Genomic DNA, 6,466 nt, shown 5'->3' with positions numbered 1-6,466 from the left:
CTCCATGCACTCAACAATTTTCGCAAGCTCATCCAAGCACCACGTGGAAGAAGCATAGTTTTTCGAGAGAATTACAATCGAAAATCTCGATTCTTCGATGGCTTTCAAGAGCTCCGATGAAATCTCCGTTCCTCTCTCGAGTTCTTCATCGTCTCTGAATGTGAAGATTCCTTTCTGATGTAAAGCAGCGTAGAGATGATCGGTGAAGTTCTTACGAGTATCTTCGCCTCTGAAACTCAAGAACACATCATATTTGCCTTGATCGGCGACGGCGGCGAGAGAGGAAGACGCCATTGACGACTGAGCTGAGACACAGTAATATATTCACTATGGAATATTAATCATAAAATAGGCCTGCTATATATGCTACTAGTGATCTATTTATTGTCTACTTGAACATTTATATAAGAGGATGGAGAAATTTAAACATAAACTTTCTTGGAGAGGAGGAAGAAAGACTCTGTGTGTGAAAACATATTGTGAAGAAAAGCCCTAAAAAAAGAATGCCATTCAATTATTAAATCATTTGTTCTACACGAGGAACCTTCAAAGAAAATGGGATGAACCACTCAAGGCTCAAGCTGACTATTAATATGGAGTGAAATTGAAACAAAATGACTCAAAATTTTAATAAAATTTCCCCACAAGATTTGTATTTCGAGTCATTATATTTAGCGCATGTATATATATAACGGCTCTCAGTGGCCACTTCCCAACTAATACTCTACCCTCTAAAGTTAATACTAGGGTGAATTTTCTCAATGACCATCCTTATTAATGTTTAGAGGGATTCGAATTCAAAAATCCATGTTAATCCTTATTAATGTCTGAAAGGATTTGAACTCAAAAACTCCTTTACTCTTTTATCATCAAATCATCAAGTGATAGTTAATGGATTAATGTCTATATCTAATAGTACTACAAATTTTTTTTTTCTATATTTCGCTTATGTTATGTGTAGCATTATATTGCTAGATCAATGCCACATTTTTGTTTTAAAACGAAAGTTTTTATATAAATTTCATATGTATAGCTGTTTTTTTTTTCTTTTTTTTTGGCTTTCATTTTATTGTAAAATTTTGGATTTTGATACCCTCTCTAATTAAATGTAGTAAGAGGCCCTGGTTATACAGGTGAAAATCTTAGTGCATATTGATGATGGAGCAAGAGATATGGGCCTTTCTTTCAAGTTAGAAGTCAACAAGTCAAAGTGTCATTATTGAATCATCTTTTCCAGCCGGATTGACAGTGGATCTGGCCGGCGAAGACCACTTTAACTTAATTAAATACCCCTAAATATTTTTTTTGAAATTACAAAAACACCCCAGAAACCCACATTTACCAGATTTCAGCCATCTTTCGTTCCGGCCACCACTGCCGGAAGATGGCCGGAATCTGGTATAATGACGCACTGGCCGAAAAAGGCCAAATCTTTGGTCGTAGCCAGTCGTCAACGATGGCCGTATCTTTGGCCGCCATTGACGAGCAAATGCGGCTAGATCTGGCCTTTGCCGGCCAGATCAACCGTCGATCTGGCCGAAAAAGGCCATATCGACGCACGACCGGCAAGATCCAACCGGTCATGTGTCGATACGGCGACTCCGACCACGCTCCAGCGGTGGTGGCTGGCTGTCCATATTTAATGGGTGGATTGGGGGTGTTTTTGTTAATTTTTAATGTTTTACTATAGGGGTGTTTAGTAAATAAACAAACATAAGGGGTATTCTTATTAATTTCCAAATCCTACATCGTAATACCCGCCCAATTCAACTTTTTTTAACTTTTTTTAAAAAATCCGTTTGGTTCGCTTTTGAGAATACTATTATTAGTATTCCCAAAAAAGTTAAACAGTAAAATTGCAAAAACTCACAATATTATTCAACTTTTTTTAAACCCCTTAAATTTGTTAATTTAATTAAATACCCTTAAATATTTTTTTCAGAAATAGCAAAAACACCCCAGAAACCCACATTTACCAGATTCTGGCCACCACTGCCGGAAGATGGCCGGAATCTGGTATAATGACGCACTACCGGCTGAATCTGGTCAGTAGTGCGCCGATCTAGCCTTTCCTAGCGAGATCCACGGTGGATCTGGCCGGAAAAGGTCAGATCTAAGGCCAAAGATCTGGCCATTGACGGCCAGATCTTTGGCCGTAGCCAATCGTCAATGACGTGCAACATATAGTTGTCGTTGAGCATCAACGACGACTGTATCTTTGGCCGTCGTTGACGAGCAAATGCGGCCAGATCTAGCCGTCAATGGCCAGATCCACCGTCAATCTAGCCGGAAAATGTCATACTAGCACACGACCGGCAAGATCCAACCGGTCATGCGCCGATATGGTGACTTTGACCACCCTCCAGCGGTGGTGGCTGGCTGTCCGTATTTAATGGGTGGATCGAGGGTGTTTTTGTTAACTTTTAATGTTTTATTATAGTAGTGTTTAGTAAATAAACAAACATAGGGGTATTTTTATTAATTTCCAAATCCTACATCGTAATACCCGCCTAATTTAACTTTTTTTTAACTTTTTTCAAAAAACTTTTCTAAAAAGTGTAAAAAAGTGAATACTATTATTAGTATTCCCAAAAAAGTTAAGCAGTAAAATTGCAAAAACTCACAATATTATTCAACTTTTTTAAACCCCTTAAATTTGTTAATTTAATTAAATACAGCTAAATATTTTTTTTAGAAATTACAAAAACACCCTAGAAACCTACATTTACCAGATTCCGGCCACCACTGCCAAAAGATGGCCAGAATATGGTATAATGGTGCACTATCAGCTGAATCTGGTCGGTAGTGCACCGATCTAGCCTTTCCCGACCAGATCTACGGCCAAAGATCTGGCCGCTGACGGCCAGATCTTTGGCCGTAGCCAGTCAACAACGACGGCCAACATACGGTCGTCGTTGAGCATCCACAATGGCTGTATCTTTGGCCGTTGGTGACGAGCAAATGCGGCCAGATCTGGCCGTCAATGGTTAGACCTAGCCATAGATCTAGCATTTGCCGGCCAGATCCACCGTCGATCTGGTCGGAAAATGCCATATCGGCTCACGACCGGCAAGATCCAACCGGTCATACGCCGATACGGCGACTCCGACCACCCTACGGTGGTGGTGGCTGGCTGTCTGTATTTAATGAGTGGATTGGGGGTGTTTTTGTTAACTTTTAATATTTTATTATGGGGGTGTTTAGTAAATAAACAAACATAGGGGGCATTCATATTAATTTCCAAATCCTATATCATAATACTCGCCCAATTCAACTTTTTTTAACTTTTTTCAAAAAACTTTTCTAAAAAGTGTAAAAAAGCGAACCAAACGGAGCTTATGGGCTCCGTTTGGTTCGCTTTTGGGAATACTATTATTAGTATTCCCAAAAAAGTTAAACAGTAAAATTGCAAAAACTCACAATATTATTCAACTTTTTTTAAACCCCTAAAATTTGCTAATTTAATTAAATCCCCCTAAATATTTTTTTTAGAAATTGCAAAAACACCTCAGAAACCCACATTTACCATATTCCGGCCACCACTGCCAGAAGATGGCTGGAATCTGATATAATGGCGCACTACCGGCTGAATCTGGCCGGTAGTGTCCCGATCTAACCTTTCCCGGCCAGATCCACAGTGGATCTGGCCGAAAAAGGCTAGATCTTTGGCTGTAGCTAGTCGTCAACGACGGCCAACATCCATCAATGGCCAGATCTAACCATAGATCTGGCCTTTGCCAGCCAGATCCACTGTCGATCTGGCTGGAAAAGGCCATATCGGCGCTCGACCAGCAAGATCCAACCAGTCATGCGTCGATACGGCGACTCCAACCACGCTAAGGCTGTGGTGGCTGGCTGTCCGTATTTAATGGGTGGATTGGGGGTGTTTTTGTTAACTTTTAATGTTTTATTATAGGGGTGTTTAGTAAATAAACAAACATAAGGGGTATTCTTATTAATTTCCAAATCCTACATCGTAATACCCGCTCAATTTAACTTTTTTTAACTTTTTTCAAATTTTTTTTCTAAAAAGTGTAAAAAAGTGCCGTTTGGTTCGCTTTTGGGAATACTATTATTAGTATTCCCAAAAAAGTTAAACAGTAAAATTGCAAAAACTTACAATATTATTCAACTTTTTTAAACCCTTTAAATTTGTTAATTTAATTAAATACCCCTAAATATTTTTTTTAGAAATTATAAAAACACCCCAGAAACCTACATTTACCAGATTTCGGCCACCACTGTCGGAAGATGGTCGGAATCTGGTATAATGGCGCACTACCAGCTGAATCTGGCCGGTAGTGCGCCGATTTATAGCCAGTAGTCAACGACGACCAACATATGGCCGTCGTTGACCATCACCTTTGGCCGCCATCAATGGCTAGATCTAGCCATAGATCTGGCCTTTGCTGACCAGATCCACCGTTGATTTGGTCGGAAAAGGTCATATTAGCGCACGACCGGCAAGATCCAATTGATCATGCGTCGATACGGCGACTCCGGCCACCCAAGCGCATCAGTTGAAAAAACCCATGCGCAGCACCTTAAAACACCACAGGAAGGCTAGAAACAACCTTCACACGACATCAAACAAGGCACCATAACAGCCAGCAAAGCAACCACCCACCAAGGCCTTACGCCAGTAAAAAACAAAACAAACAACCAGGAAAAAACCTGCCAAAAACCCAATAGCCTAGAAGAAGAACCTACATCCAGCAAGATCACCCAAAAAACCCACTATACCAACAAACAACATGGGACAAGGACAACAGCGAAAAAAAGCCAAACTCAAAATAAACACAACACTCCAAAAACTGCCTCCTACTACTAGGAAAAGAACCCACAACATCCCAAACAACAAAGGCACTCTAGAGAGCACATACAACACAAAACCTTGTCAAAATGACAACTACCAATAATACAAGGGATAGTAAAACTCCCTAGATCTTGTAGTTTAGGCGGTAGTTTCCTTTGAATCAATGCACTACATTCTTCAGTTATCATAAGTCTCTCGTGTTCCTTGATTTTCTCTTATGCGTCAGAAACTAGGCATATTTGTGCATCTGTTCTAACATATCAACAAAAAGAATATTAATATGCAAGCTTTGAAACATATCAATAAACTTACCAAATTGCTTGTCAAGCTTCTAATTCTTCAAATGGTGCGGGTACGGAAGGTTGGATTCTTTTTTCTCCTTGGCTTGATGACTTGAAGATGCACTCTAGTCAGATTCACTATTTCTGCAACAACTAATTTCCCTACTGCGGTGATAAGTATCATCTTATAAAGTTCCGGGAAAAATTTCACGATCACCGCAATGACCATTTTGCTTGTCGCAGCGATCGTCCTTCTTTTCTTCTTCTAAGGTTTTCTTTCTTTCTTGCATCTGTTTTTCATCCTCTGAATTCTTCAAGGTTTTTTCACTCCGCAGGGTGATTGCATGGACTTGTTCCTTAGGGTTCTTCTTTGTATCACTCAGCAAAAGTCCTTGAACACTTCCCACTAATATGTTATGGATTTGTCCTATTTGAGTCTGAAGGTTTCTAATGGACGTTGACTGATTTTGGACAAGGATTTCATTTTTTTCAAACCTCTTGCTTGTCTCTTCAATGAACTTGGTAAGCACATTCTCCACGTTAGATTTCTGTTCTTGAGCTTGAAAACCAGGATGTTGTTTATGTTCATTGTGGTTGCTCCTTGAGAATTTTGGATGATTGCGCCATGCTGGAGTATATGCGTTAGAGTACGAACCCTTGCTCTCTTTATAAATTGTTGACATAATTTGCTTGTTGAGGTGGAGCAAATGGATTCCCTACTTGACAATCTCTTGACATATGATTCCCTACACAAAATTCACAAGTTAGAGAAGAAGGTTCAATAGCATTTACCTTTAGAGCAACTCCCAATTGTTTTTGGATGGTTGAAAGTTAAGTAGCCAATGCGGTGTAGCCATCAACTTCGTGCACTCTCGCTGCTTTCCTTGTTGAATTTCTCTTTGAAATCCTTATGTAGTTATTGCTTGCCATCATCTCAATCAAATTGTAAGCTTCCTCTAGTGTTTTATTATTCAAGGCTCCTCCACTGGTAGCATCTATCATGGCTTGTATATTTGGCAGCAATCCTTGGTAAAACATTTGCACTTGCGAACCAGATTGGCAAACCATGTTGAGGACACATCTGTAAGAGATCTTTATACCTTTCCCATGCTTCATACAATGATTCCATGTCTTGTTGGAAGAAATTGGTAATCTCACTTCTTAGCTTTGCAGACTTGATAGGTGGAAAATATTTAGTGAGGAACGCTTGAGCTAACTCGTTCCATGTCGTGATGCTCCGAGATGGCAGAGAAATCAATCAAGCCTTAGCTTTATCCCGAAGGTAGAATGGGAAAAGCCTTAGCCTAATTGCATCATCAGATACCCCATCATATTTGAACGTGTCGAATAACTTTAGAAAATTGGCGAT

At 39.8% G+C, this 6,466-nt stretch overlaps 1 non-coding gene across 1 annotated transcript; it reads left to right on the top strand.

Moving 5' to 3' along the window:
* Positions 1–6,158: 6,158 nt before the first annotated feature.
* LOC116129660 lies at positions 6,159–6,265 on the top strand. Its single transcript, XR_004127940.1, has one exon. It is a non-coding gene; the product is annotated as a small nucleolar RNA R71 (small nucleolar RNA).
* Positions 6,266–6,466: the final 201 nt, after the last annotated feature.

This window comes from Pistacia vera, unplaced genomic scaffold (assembly GCF_008641045.1).
Source record: "Pistacia vera cultivar Batoury unplaced genomic scaffold, PisVer_v2 Contig212, whole genome shotgun sequence".
Lineage (NCBI taxonomy): Eukaryota > Viridiplantae > Streptophyta > Magnoliopsida > Sapindales > Anacardiaceae > Pistacia > Pistacia vera.
The sequence above is the reverse complement of the archived record's forward strand: the minus strand, read 5'-3'. Positions and strand labels throughout refer to the sequence as shown.